We start from the raw sequence: 15,421 nt of genomic DNA, 5'->3' as shown, positions 1-15,421 counted from the left end.
ATATTACTTAATTCAAAGAGTACATATTTAATAAACATAAGTATTGTTATAAGTAAATTAAATGGGAAACAACAATTACAACGCAAATTTTACAACTCACTACCATTACAAAGAAGTTTTTACTATGCTAAAACTATTACAACGCATGTATTTACAACGCATTGTTTTACAATGCAGGTACCTTTACAACGCATACCATTATAATGTAAGTATTGGTAAGTATATAATTATATTTTAAATTTTATATGTTTGGTTTGTTTTTAAGGGATATTTTTAAGGGTTCAGGGTCAGTTTTCAGTTTGGGGGTAAAGGGGTATTTTTAGGGTCAGTTTTCTGTTTTTGGGTAAAAGGGTATATTTAGGGTTCAGGGTCAGTTTTCAGTTTTTGGGTAAAGGGGTATTTTTAGTGTTCAGGGTCAGTTTTCAGTTTTTGGGTAAAGGGGTATTTTTAGGGTTCAGGGTCAGTTTTCAGTTTTTGGGTAAAGGGGTATTTTTAGGGTTCATGCTCAGTTTTCAGTTTTGGGGTAAAGGGGTATTTTTAGGGTTCATGCTCAGTTTTCAGTTTTTGGGTAAAGGGGTATTTTTAGGGTTCAGGGTCAGTTTTCAGTTTTTGGGTAAAGGGGTATTTTTAGGGTTCATGCTCAGTTTTCAGTTTTGGGGTAAAGGGGTGTATTTAGGGTTCAGGGTCAGTTTTCAGTTTTTGGGTAAAAGGGTATATTTAGGGTTCAGGGTCAGTTTTCAGTTTTTGGGTAAAGGGGTATTTGTAGGGTTCTGGGTCAGTTCTCAGTTTTTGGGTAAAGGGGTATTTTTAGGGTTCAGGGTCAGTTTTCAGTTTTTGGGTAAAAGGGTATATTTAGGGTTCAGGGTCAGTTTTCAGTTTTTGGGTAAAGGGGTATTTTTAGGGTTCAGGGTCAGTTTTCAGTTTTTGGGTAAAGGGGTATTTTTAGGGTTCAGGGTCAGTTTTCAGTTTTTGGGTAAAAGGGTATTTTTCGGGTTCTGGGTCAGTTTTGGGTTTTTGGGTAAAGGGGTATTTTTAGGGTTCAGGGTCCGTTTTCAGTATTTGGGTAAAGGGGTATTTTTAGGGTTCAGGCTCAGTTTTCAGTTTTTGGGTAAAAGGGTATATTTAGGGTTCAGGGTCAGTTTTCAGTTTTTGGGTAAAGGGGTATTTTTAGGGTTCTGGGTCAGTTTTCAGTTTTTGGGTAAAGGGGTATTTTTAGGGTTCAGGGTCAGTTTTCAGTTTTTGGGTAAAAGGGTATTTTTCGGGTTCTGGGTCAGTTTTGGGTTTTTGGGTAAAGGGGTATTTTTAGGGTTCAGGGTCAGTTTTCAGTTTTTGGGTAAAAGGGTATATTTAGGGTTCAGGGTCAGTTTTCAGTTTTTGGGTAAAGGGGTATTTTTAGGGTTCAGGGTCAGTTTTCAGTTTTTGGGTAAAGGGGTATTTTTAGGGTTCAGGGTCAGTTTTCAGTTTTTGGGTAAAAGGGTATCTTTCGGGTTCTGGGTCAGTTTTGGGTTTTTGGGTAAAGGGGTATTTTTAGGGTTCAGGGTCAGTTTTCAGTTTTTGGGTAAAGGTGTATTTTTAGGGTTCAGGGTCCGTTTTCAGTATTTGGGTAAAGGGGTATGTTTAGGGTTCAGGCTCAGTTTTCAGTTTTTGGGTAAAAGGGTATATTTAGGGTTCAGGGTCAGTTTTCAGTTTTTGGGTAAAGGGGTATTTTTAGGGTTCTGGGTCAGTTTTCAGTTTTTGGGTAAAGGGGTATTTTTAGGGTTCAGGGTCAGTTTTCAGTTTTTGGGTAAAAGGGTATTTTTCGGGTTCTGGGTCAGTTTTGGGTTTTTGGGTAAAGGGGTATTTTTAGGGTTCAGGGTCAGTTTTCAGTTTTTGGGTAAAGGTGTATTTTTAGCGTTCAGGGTCAGTTTTCAGTTTTTGGGTAAAGGTTTTTTTTTAGGGTTTAGGGTCAGTTTTGGGTTTTTGGGTAAAGGGGTATTTTTAGGGTTCAGGGTCAGTTTTCAGTTTTTGGGTAAAGGGGTATTTTTTTGGTTCAGGGTCAGTTTTGGGTTTTTGGGTAAAGGGGTATTTTTAGGGTTCTGAGTCAGTTTGGGGTTTTTGTGTAAAGGGGTATTTTTAGGGTTCAGGGTCAGTTTTGGGTTTTTGGGTAAAAGGGTATTTTTTGGATTCAGGGTCAGTTTTGGGTTTTTGGGGTACAGGGGTACAGGGTTAAAATAAATTTATTTTTAAATTATTTAAATTAAATTACATTAAATTACATTAAATTAAATTAAATATTATAATTTTTAATTATTAAATATGTAATTATAATGTATTAAATGATATTAAATTACATTAAATTATATTACATTTAATTAAATTATATTATTTTCTATTATTTTTAATTAACTAAATTATTATATACTTGCCAATACGTACGTTGTTATGGTATGCGTTGTAAAGGTATCTGTGTTGTAAAAACATGCGTTGTAAATACATGCGTTGTAATAGTTATTGCGTTGTAAAATTTTCTTTGTAATGGTATGCGTTCTAAACGTATGAGTTGTAACGTTATACATACAAATAAAATATACTGTTTGAAAAATACATATACAATGTATATATTCAAAAACATGTTGTTAGTAAACAATAGTTTAGTATTTATATTAATATAAATATATTAATATTACATTTTGTAACAAACTTTTTTATTGAAAAAAATATTGTAGAATATATTTATTTTTATACATTTTGGTAAACATTTTGTTATTTTTTTTTACACCATTTCAACATTTTTACAATTATAATAATAAATATTATGTATTTTATAATATTTATTTTTATAATTTTACAAATTGTTTACATTTTTCTAAGTAATTTAATACAAATAAAAAATTACAATTTTTTCATAGTATTCCTTGGTTTATTAAATTAACAAATACTTTGCTTGCATTAAATAATAAGTGTGTAATGTCTATCTTTTTCTTTAGTTTTGGGTCCTTTATTTTGTAACCGCTTTAGGTCGTTTTGTGTCATTTTGAGGAAGTTCAGCTAGCGGTTGGGAAACACTTCACGTCTCTGAAGGTAAGGTTTATTTAATATGTTTTAACTGTGTTTTGAATTAATTTTGAGAGTAGTTTGGTCGTATTTAGTGTTGTTAGAATAAATGTGTTGTATTGGCGATTATGATGTGTTGTGTTTGCGGAGGTACATTTAACGTACTTTTTAGTGTTGTATTGCCTTGTGTGTAGAGTTAGTGTTTCGATGTTTAAGTTTATTATTCGAAATATTATGTTGCTATTACTTTTTGTAGGAGTGTATGTGTTATTTTATGTGGGTGGGAATATTTATTTTATGTCTTTCACTTGCAGGAGTTCCTGATGTCGGAAGGAAGCGGTTTTTTTTTGGGAGAAGTGTTGGTTAGTTTTATTAACTAATAGTTTGTAGACACTTCTTCAAATTTTTCGGCTTTCCTGGAGCGTTTTTTCTACATTTTTACATTTTTCGGGTTTTTTATGGTATTTCGAAAGAGCTTCGTGGAATGGATTTATCAAATTTGGGACAGTTGTATTTTTTCATTTTTTTTGGGTAACTGGTATTCGAAACTGGATTATTTTGGTGGAAATGAATTCTACATCATTTGGAATATCTTTGGTAAGTTTTTTTACATTATATTAATTGTGGGTGGGTAATGTTTTAATGAATATTGTTTAGTTTTACTTATTTCAAACATAATTAATGTGTGTATATATATTTAATTATATAATATATATTACATACATTAATTATTTTCGAGATAAATTAGATGAATGTAATATTATTGTATTAGAACATTTTTCTATTGAGATTGTTTGTGGATTAGAGTAGTTTACAGTAGTGTTTTGGCTATTATATTGAGGTATTCCATGCCTGTTGTGCTAGGGTACAGCTTTACTTGTTGCTCTAGGTATTTGTGCATTTGTTTTGTTTGTTTGGATGTTTTTGGAGTTAGTTCAGTAATGGATTGCTCCATTCTGAATTCCTGATAACTTTGCTCTTTTTGGAGGCATGTAATGAATTTTTGTAATGTTGGTTTAGTTCGGCCTGTTGATTGGAGGAAGGCATTGTGCCAACCTTCAACTGCGTTGTTTGTTTTAGATTCTCCATTTAAGGTGCTTCTGTAAACATTCCACCAGGGTATTAAGAATTTAGGATTTCTCCTGTGGCCAGATCTATGGAGTCTACCTATCCAAGTGTCCTCAAAGTAGTCTAAGAGAGGAGTTAACTTTGCTTCATTTTGTTTGTAAAATTGGCTGTCTATTAAAAGGTTGTAGTGTTCGGCCACATCTGTTTCAGGGACGTAAGCGAGTGCTATCAGTTTTTTTATTTGATATGCAAAAGATGAGCTTGTAGCATATTCTATGCTTAGAGTAGTTTTTTGTAAATGCCTCCAAAGACACTGATTAAAATGATAATAGCAGCCTTGGATACAGGTATGGGGGTGTATTTTTAAAAAGCTGAGAGCATTGCTTGTTCAAAATCCAGTATAATTTTTTCTGGGGAATAGTCATTTGTTTTTTGTTTGATTATGTTTAATAAATCCATATATGTTGAATTAGTTTTATTTGGAAGCAGTGCATATAGTAGAGGTATGTTACAGTTTTGATATAAGCCATGTATTGTGTAAAGTTGGTAGAAAGGTCTGGGACAGATGTTAAAAGTACCGTCCATCATCCAAAATTGGCATTGTTGGAGTTTTTTTAAATTTATAGCAGTACCAAAGATTATTATTCTTTTCTCATTGTTTTTATTGTCGTAAATTATAAAAAGGTATTTTGTTTAAAGTTATAGTTTGGTCATGAGTTAAATTTATATCACTATATGTTTTAGGAGGTGGAGTGGTAGTAGTAGTTGCTTTTTTGGTACGTGATATTGTTCTTTTGAGAGAAATTATATTAGGCATTTGGGTAGTGGCAGTTTTTGGGATTTGTGGAATTTGTTCTTTTAAAATTAGGCTTGTAGGTTTTTGGGAACATGTAATAGCTTCTTTAATGTTTTCTAATGCTGTTCTGACTTCTATTTCTGTTATATTTGGAGGGTGGTTGTGTTCCCTGGTGTAAAGGACAGTTGCTTCTCTAGTTGTTGCTCTTCCATAACATTTGGTAGAGTAATATTTGCAACATTTCCAATTTACTTTCATCCCAAATTGTTTCTCTTGGGTATAAGTATAACCCATGTAGCAGAGTAATAGTTTCCCTTTTTGACTGGTAACAAATTCAGCTCCTTCTGTCATTTTCTCCTTTGTAAATCTATTAGAAATATATGGTATAGTTATTATAGTTATAGTTATATGTATTTTCAGTGGGAATAAAAAATATTTATATTGTGCATGCTTACCTTTGGTTGAAGTTTAGTCTGTGATTTTGATGTTCTTTACTCTTTTCCTTGTGGTCTGTCTTTTCTGGTGTTTCTTTCCTTGAAAAAGAAAATTATTTGTGTTAATTGTTTAGTTATATTTTTTTGGGTGGCTTTTACATGTTTTGCTATAAGTTAAAGCTTTTTCTTATTTTATCTTTTTGAAAAGTGTTTGGATATACTTACTTTGGTAGTTGTATCTTTGTTTGTTGAATTCTGTTCTTTGATATTTGTTGTTAGTGGATGTTGTAATGGTGCTAGAAAAAAAGAAGGATATATGCATAAATTATTACTATATGTTAGCAATTTTTTATTCTTTAGGAGTTACTGTTTGTCACATCATTTAATTGACTTGCTTTGTATTAGTTGCTTGTTATGCAGAGTTTTAATGCTGTTGTAGGTGTAAGGCAATCTGTTCAATTTTCAGTTGTGGCCTGTATTTTCTTTGATGTCTTTATCTGCAAAAAAAAATAATAATCATTAAAATCTATTTTTTTAAACATTTTTTTGGAAGCAGTTCTGTTTGCTGTTTTAAGGTTAAAGCTTAAATTATTTAATGTTGTTCGAGAAAAAAAATTAAATAATTACTTTGTTAGTAGTTTCGTAGTTTTCTTCTTAGTTTTTTCTGTTCTTTAGTAGTGAAGTTTTCTGTAGTGGTAGGAGATAATATACAATACATATGTATGAGTAATTTGTCCTTTTTACTACATGTGTAATTTTAGCAGTTACTTTAATTAAGTTACATTTTGTTACTTACTTTCAATCCTCTTAATGGTAGGTTGAATCTTAGTTTTCTTGTAGGCGTCGTCAAATGTATCCACAGTATTCTTTTCTGTCTTCTACTTTTCTCAGGTAATTTGTTTGTTGGATGTAATTGTTTATATAGTGTTTTGGATTTAGTAATTAGTTAGCTATTGGTGAGTTTATGTTTGTACTGTTTTGATTCGTTGGTTTGTATTTTTGAAAAACTGTCGGTGTAATTAATTACCATATATGGTAAACGCTAATTAATGTTGAGCATACATACCTTTATATAATATGTAAAATAAATAATTTATACATGTGTAAATCATTTATTTTTAAATGTGAAAATTTATGTATTTTTAAATTGTTGTAAAATGTGAATTGTAGTGCTAATAGTATTTTCTTAATGTTTACAACTGATATAGAATAATAATAAAATTGTTCGATATTGCTTAAATAACGATATTATTGTAGTCGATATTTTTACTCTCGATATTTTTAACGTACTGGTTATAAATTTTATTTATCGATATTTAAATATTGCGATATATATGGGGTCGATATAATTGATATCGATGTTTATGTATTGCGATATTTTAATTTCGATATTTGTGTATGTGATTAAATAAGTATAGGATGACGATATATTTGATGTCGATATTTTTGGGTCGATAATTTTGTACTACAATAATGTGTGTTTCGATATTATGTCATAGATTCGTACAAAGGACAACACGGACACAGGATTAGGGGACTGGTAACTAGTCATGAGCACCTGCACTCAGGCTCTTTTATTTGCGGGGTCACCTGACAGGTGACACCCGTGTTGGATGGGTGAGGGGGTGTATGTGTGGGCCAGCCCTCGGGGGAGTGGCTGGCAGAAATACTTGACTGTGTCCAGCAGGACACAACGTTCCTTCAAAATTTTATTAAAACAATAAACAACAAATAAGAGTCCAACCTAAGGGAAGGAATGAGAAAACAACTAAAATTAACTGAGGCCTCACAGTTCAGAGATGTTGCCCGCAGGACAGCAGTGGACCGGTGCAGCTGGGAGCACCCTGACATCTTGGCACATGTTCATACTTTAACCAGACATATCTGGACCTGAAACACGATGCTGATGAAGTCCGGACCTTTCAGCTTGGTGCCAGTTGAGAGATAGTCCATCTAAGTGATGTTTGTCGGTCCAGCGTACTCTTGCTGTGAGGCAATTAGTGTCTTATTGTTCAAAGTAGATGCATCAGGAGCGTAGGTGGAGTCCATTGTAAAGCACTGGACGATTATGTTGCTTAATCCTTTCACAACAGTCTTGGCATTCTGTGACCTGTTACATTCTCTGTTGTATGGCCTAGCTGCATCCTGGAATCCATTGGTGGGGCAAAGTAAAGTCCATCTCTCATGCTCTGGGAAGTCCCTTGGATGAGTTGCCCCAGGACTGCCTGTGGGCTCTGACTCTGGAGCCACCACCTCGTCACTCGTGCGAACCACAGGGGTGGATGTGTCTTGGTCAGAAACATGCTCTCACTACCAGGATCAGGATATGTGCCGGTTCAAAGATGGTCAAAGACTGTAACTCCAAATCGTCGCTTTGTATGGCAATGATGTAGGACTCATCCTGGTATCCAATTCTCTAGGGATGTAGTGATGCACATGATAAATGATGGAGTGGATGCCATGAGACAACTCGTACAACAGGTGGTGATGACTGGCAGTGAGTAGGGAAGACAGGTGAATCTTTGCAGTCATGATACTCGTCGGACACTTGGTGCAGTTTCTTCTAATTTGGCATTTGCGTAAGCAGAACAGGGATGCCCTTTTCTTTACGCAGCCGTCAACAGGTGGCTGACGGTCACTGAGAAGAATGACGTACCCGCACCCCAGTGGCTGACGAACGGCAAACCCTTTGTTGACTTTCACTGCGCACCAGTTGTTGTCTGCTTTTTTGTAATAGGACCGTTACTGTCCTATATTTCTCCACTCCGTAGCTTTCCTGACAATGTGGCGAGAACGCAATGCAGACTTGTAAGGAACTCCTGCTCACTCTGCCGTGTCCTCTGAGCTTTGCATTTGCTCCCACCAGAGACCTCTCACTGGTCCGGTCCTGTCAGATAGGACGGGGCATCTTCTCTGGGGCTTCCACCAATTTCAGGGACAGTAGTGGAAGTAGACGTGCTTTGAGGGATCCGTATATTCCGGCTGTAATTTAGTATTGTTGTGGGAGGTAAGTATCTCCCTTTTCTTGCGTCAGTAGTGGTGACGTGCCACTCCGAGTGCTGGACTCACCTCCTGCCTGCAACAGACTGTTGCACACTACAATCTTAAGGCAGTATCGGGGGCACTCCCTGAATAATCTCTGGCCCACTGCTGGGCAGTCTTGATGCAGGTGGGGTGATCACGATCTCTCTCCTTCCTGCGGTTGGGCCGCCCGGGGTCTCTCTCTCCCTTCTGTTCGGGAGGGTCTCTCTCTCTCTCCACCGGCCTGGGTGGTCTCTTATTCTCTCCACCGGCCTGGGGGTCTCTCTGTCTCCCTCTCTCATGGCCTTGGGGTCTCTTTTCTCTCCATCGGCCTGGGTTCTCTACTGTGCACAGTGCCTTCATGGGCTTGACTGCTGTTCAGCCCGGTCATCCTGTTCACCCCATAACTCCTTGCCTCCAAGCAAGCCTGCGGGAAACTAGAGAAGGAATGGCACAGTGAACAATCTCCGGACAGCCATGCAGCACACAAGGGCACCATCCGCAACCACCACCACCTCATCAGGGCGGCCAAGAGAACCTCCTTCAAAGACCACCTCGACAACAATGCACACAATAGCAAGGAGCTCTTCAACATCGTGAAGGAACTCTCCAACCCCAACTCCAACCCCAACGACATCCCACCGTCGCAAGCCATGTGCGACTCCCTCGCCACCTTCTTCCACCGCAAGATGGCAGACATCCACGACAGCTTCAACACCCATACAGCCCCAACAGGCAAGTACACAACAGACCCTCCGCACACCACCGACCACGATGCCTGGGCCAACGTGAGCATCGATGACCCCATCAAGACCATGAGCAAAATCCGCTCCGGCTCTCCATCAGACCTATTCCCGCACCACGTCTTCAACAAAGCAAGCAGCTCCATCGCACCCTACCTGCACAACGTCATCAATCTTTCCCTCAAGACCGCGACCTTCCCAGAGAGCTGTAAACACTCTGAGATCAACACCCTACTCAAAAACCTAAGGCAGGACCCAAGACACCTCAAGAACTTCCGGCCCATCTCTCTGCTCCCCTTCCAGGCCTAGGTCATCGAGAAAATTGTCAACAGACAGCTAACCCGATACCTCGAAGAAAACATAATCCTGGACCCTTCCCAGTCAGGGTTCCGCAGCAACCACAGCACCGAGACTGCCCTCATTGCCGCCACCGATGACATCAGGACCCTGCTGTACAACGGTGAGACCACAGCACATCCTCCTAGACCTCTCCGCCGCCTTCGACACCGTCTGCCACCGCACTCTACACGCACGCCTCCACGCCGCAGGGATCCGAGACAAGGCTCCGGAATGGACCACCTTCTTCTACTTCGGCAGAACCCAGAGCGTCCGCCTACCCCATCCCGTTTCAAAGCCTCAGAGATCATCTGCGGCGTTCTCCAGGGATCCTTCCTCAGCCCAACACTGTTCAACATTTACATGGTGTAAATCAAAAAGAGACTAGCTTAAATAAATAAAGAAAAAACAAATGATTTATTTTATCACGGACTCAAGTATGTTTTGTCACGGGTTGATGGCACCTGGTAGGTGTGCTCATGAAGCCCTCACCCACCAACCTAGTTGGTGGCATGCTTCATCATCGGGCCCACCCAGTGACACCTAGCGTGTCCCGGGTGTGCTTCGACGCCTGATTACAGCGGAGCAGGTATGTCGCTGTGTGTGCGGTGAAGACTGTTATGAGAGTGAGTTTAAAACGGCTTGGCGGGGATCCCAGTGCCCGAGGGCAAATTACACTTTAATGGCTGGGTCACCGTCAGCGGTTAAAAATAAGGCTGTTGGATGTTAGAGGCGAGTTACGACCTCCCACATCCTAGGAAGTGTCAACATGTTTCAGCCAGTGCCTTATGAATAAGCTGGCTTTCTTCAGGACAAAATAAAAGGGTGTGTGCAGTTAAAACTAGTGGGTGTATATTTCAGACTATGTGTATACACGCCCTAAAGTGTTTTTCTATGTGTGAGTGGGGGATTCCCATCTCAGAAAACACCTGTACACAAAACATATAGGACAAGGACAAAACATACATGGAGAAAGTTAGAGTCACTAGGCTGTATGTCTTATATACAGTTGGTTGCCGGCTTTATAGCGGAGTGGGTGCTGGCTATAAGCGGCTAAAGTGTAATGGTATTGGTGGTACCATTAGGGTGGGGTTCGCACTAGATTTCGGAGGTGGGGTGGCTAAAACACGAATAGTACATATTTAGTGCACAGTGGTACATAATGGAACATAGGAGATTCTTACGCTAGTTTTTCAAATGTGCTACTTCAAGGTTAGAGAAGTGGCATGGGTTGACCCTGTGGAATAAAAAAGGTTTTGCCACAAAGTTCAAAGAGAGAAAGACCTGTGGGAGAGAAAACGCTTACCAGTGGTGTTGGTCGGTCAAAAAGTACTCACAGAATTCTTGGTCAGAGCCTGCCGTAGACCTGTACTGCCTCCTTCGCTGCACCGGTAAGGAATGGCTCTGAGGGTGAGCTTTTTATACTTTGTAGGTGAATAGGTTAATTGTTAGCACCTGCATTAGGGAGAAAGGGTAGAGAGACTCGAGATACCGAGTCATCGCGCTCGCGGGCGCTAGAGAGCACAGTGGTCCGTTTTTGCGCATGCGCGCTGCAGTGCGCTGTTATCGCGCATGCGCGAGAGAGGACCGCAACTGCGCATGCGCACCCGCGGGGGAGATGCCGCTACTCCCTCGCGCATGCGCGAGCATGATGTACAGAGTAGCGCTATGATGGGCATTAATACACCAGTGGAGACTGGCTGGTGTCAGTTAAAAACTAATGATTGGGCTAGGGGTGAGGGAGAACAAACCTCCTGAGACCAGATATGATTTTGTGGAAGGGTGGCACAGTGGGCACGTGTAATGTACGTGTTTAGGAGTGCACCGAATCCATGAATTGGTGACACATGCTACACTCAGAGGGTGGCAAAGTAAGTGGGCACGTGTATGTTACGTGTATGACAAGGAGTCTCCACTGGTGTATTAATGCCCATCATAGCGCTACTCTGTACATCATGCTCGCGCATGCGCGAGGGAGTAGCGGCATCTCCCCCGCGGGTGCGCATGCGCAGTTGCGGTCCTCTCTCGCGCATGCGCGATAACAGCGCACTGCAGCGCGCATGCGCAAAAACGGACCACTGTGCTCTCTAGCGCCCGCGAGCGCGATGACTCGGTATCTCGAGTCTCTCTACCCTTTCTCCCTAATGCAGGTGCTAACAATTAACCTATTCACCTACAAAGTATAAAAAGCTCACCCTCAGAGCCATTCCTTACCGGTGCAGCGAAGGAGGCAGTACAGGTCTACGGCAGGCTCTGACCAAGAATTCTGTGAGTACTTTTTGACCGACCAACACCACTGGTAAGCGTTTTCTCTCCCACAGGTCTTTCTCTCTTTGAACTTTGTGGCAAAACCTTTTTTATTCCACAGGGTCAACCCATGCCACTTCTCTAACCTTGAAGTAGCACATTTGAAAAACTAGCGTAAGAATCTCCTATGTTCCATTATGTACCACTGTGCACTAAATATGTACTATTCGTGTTTTAGCCACCCCACCTCCGAAATCTAGTGCGAACCCCACCCTAATGGTACCACCAATACCATTACACTTTAGCCGCTTATAGCCAGCACCCACTCCGCTATAAAGCTGGCAACCAACTGTATATAAGACATACAGCCTAGTGACTCTAACTTTCTCCATGTATGTTTTGTCCTTGTCCTATATGTTTTGTGTACAGGTGTTTTCTGAGATGGGAATCCCCCACTCACACATAGAAAAACACTTTAGGGCGTGTATACACATAGTCTGAAATATACACCCACTAGTTTTAACTGCACACACCCTTTTATTTTGTCCTGAAGAAAGCCAGCTTATTCATAAGGCACTGGCTGAAACATGTTGACACTTCCTAGGATGTGGGAGGTCGTAACTCGCCTCTAACATCCAACAGCCTTATTTTTAACCGCTGACGGTGACCCAGCCATTAAAGTGTAATTTGCCCTCGGGCACTGGGATCCCCGCCAAGCCGTTTTAAACTCACTCTCATAACAGTCTTCACCGCACACACAGCGACATACCTGCTCCGCTGTAATCAGGCGTCGAAGCACACCCGGGACACGCTAGGTGTCACTGAGTGGGCCCGATGATGAAGCATGCCACCAACTAGGTTGGTGGGTGAGGGCTTCATGAGCACACCTACCAGGTGCCATCAACCCGTGACAAAACATACTTGAGTCCGTGATAAAATAAATCATTTGTTTTTTCTTTATTTATTTAAGCTAGTCTCTTTTTGATTTACAATATATAACCGGGGGACATGGACTAGCTTTCTGGTCCTCTCTCTCCCTCTTGATACACGCAACATTTACATGGCCCAGCTCGCACACTATGCCCGACAGCACGACCTCAAAATAATCTCCAACACTAGCGACACTCAACTGATCCTCTCCCTCACCGCCAAAGCCAACCTACAGGAAGGAATGAAGGCCGTCGCCGACTGGATGAAGATCAGCTGTCTGAAGCTGAACTCGGACAAGACGGAGGTCCTTATCCTCAGCTCCAACCCTTCAGCCTGGGACGACTCCTGGTGGCTGACGGCACTGGGGGCTGCCCCGACAACCACCAACCATGCAAGCAACCTGGGAATCATCCTCGACTCAACGCTCTCAATGACCAAGCATGTCAACGCCGTCTCCTCCTCCTGCTTAAACACCCTCCGCATGCTCCGCAAGATCTACAGATGGATCCCGACAGATACAAGAAAGACATTCACCCAGGCCCTCGTCAGCAGCAGACTCGACTATGGAAACGCCCCCTACGCGAGAGCCCTGACCAAGCTCATCAAACGACTACAACTCATCCAAAACGCCTCAACACGACTGATTCTCGACATTGCCACATCACCACCCACTTGAGAAACCTGCACTGGCTCCCCGTCAACAAGAGGATATCCTTCAAGCTCCTTATCCATGCACACAAAGCACTCCACAAGACCGGCCCAGCCTACCTCAACAGACGGCTCTCGTTCGACATCCCCAACCGCCAGCTCCGCTCCGCCGACCTCTCACTCGCCACCGTCCCGCGCATCCGAAGAACAACGACCAGTCGGAGATCCTTCTCCCACCTCGCCGCCAAGACATGGAACACCCTCCCACTGAGCCTACGACAGACCCAAGACCTGCTGACCTACAGGAGGATACACAAGAACTGGCTTTTCAATCAGTAGAAGCCCCCCTCCCTAGCGCCTTTAGACCCTTATGGGTATGTAGTGCGCTTTACAAATGATTGATTGATTGATTGATCCTCTCTGAATCTTGTTTGGCCCCTTGATACTTCTGTGTTGCCTATTTTTTTCTTTTTAGTATGTTATGTTTATTTTCCTAAAAGCATTTATTTCTCTGCCATTGGGGTATGTGCTGGATATCAGTGTAGCACTTCTGTCCCGCTGTCTGTTCGTTTCCTTAAGTGCGGTATTACACAATGGCCAGTAGATGGCAGTGCTGGTGCACTCACCAGGCGAACTGCATTGCCGCTTTAAGTTCCAAATGTCAAGTTATTGCCGCTTTAAGAATCAATAACCAGTCAGCTTCTCACCACTGCAGGCCTTCTTGATCTCTCCGTCCGGGAGATTCCTTTGCCCCAGTGAAAATCTCTACAGCGGATCTCTGGAAGTCAGGACATCCACACATGCACAGCGGGGACTCATCACTCAATGGAGATGCTTCCTCCTTCACTGCGGTGAATCCTTTCTTTATTGAGGCCATGCAATCACACCACAAGTACAGTCAGTGTTGTTGGGAGTCTCTACAGTACTTTATGTTGCGGCAATGCTGGCCACATGGTCTTTTCTTCTGCTCCGAACCTTGCTGCAGGCTCTCATGATTCACAGACTGTGTGGGGGCTACACTTGTTGTGTGGAACTCTCTCCTTCTCCATTGCTTCGCCCTTTCACTTCCTGGACTGCGCAGGGGTTTCAGAGCTACCATGTTTAAGCTTTACTTTCTCCAATCAAGTCTTCAACCAAAGTTTCCAATTCATTATCCACCCATTCAATAGCAACCCTTTCTTCAAACCATCCTTTCAGCAATCCACCCTGCACCCTTTCACCTACCCACCCTTTCACTCAGTTATTATTTCCATTCTTTTAAGTTACCTTCCATTCGTTCATGTCTCCCTCAAGCCCTCAAAGCTCATTATGTAAGATATTACTGCATTGTAGATATAAGAGGCCATAATAATGAAAGAACAACCACTATGCCTGGTAAGGCTGGGGGGGTTTCACTTCACGGTAATTTTTTATGATGACGAGTGGCACCATGCCAATAGCTAGTGAGCAAAGTAATTGCAAGAAATTATGTGACTTACCAACGTCCGTCCGTGCTGCCCCTTCTCCCCCTCCAACTGACTCATCGCTGTCTCCTCCTGCAGCGGCATTGGACCCGGCTTCACTGATGTTCTGTGTGACTAGAATAAAGCATTACACATAGTTCAGATCCCTGATCCGCAACACCAATTACAACTGCAATGCAGCACCACAGCTCAGTTAGCACATCAGTATCTTCTAAATATCTCTCTGGGCAGTTGATTGGATAGTTCACAAAGTTAGATAAGCCAGGCGTGGGATAATGGCCAATGAAAGACATATCGTGTTGTTTGGCAAATGCAAAACGGGTGGGACCTCAAACTTCATTTTCCAGCCTTTCTACACTGGAAGATGACCATGGCCACTCTCTCATGAACTGAACTGTGTAAGAGCTAGGCATGAGCAGGAAAAGGAACGTCTTCTCAACAAACATACCTGGTGATTTTTATTTAAAATACTAGATTACTTGTGCCTGCTATCTGAATCTTCACGAAAGACAGCACCAACATTCCAATATCAAGATTCTAACTTAGGAAGTCCACAACAAGCATAAAAGGATTTACTGGGATAAACAGAGCAGAAGCGCCACTGGTGGTCGATGCCGGTTGACCAGCTTATCCCGGACCCTCATAATAGTCCCTATTCCTGCCCTTGGGTGCTGATGAAATAAATTAAGAAGATCAATAAAA

The sequence above is a fragment of the Lissotriton helveticus genome, chromosome 9 (assembly GCF_964261635.1).
Source record: "Lissotriton helveticus chromosome 9, aLisHel1.1, whole genome shotgun sequence".
Taxonomy (NCBI): Eukaryota; Metazoa; Chordata; class Amphibia; order Caudata; family Salamandridae; genus Lissotriton; species Lissotriton helveticus.
This window is presented reverse-complemented; position numbering follows the sequence as displayed.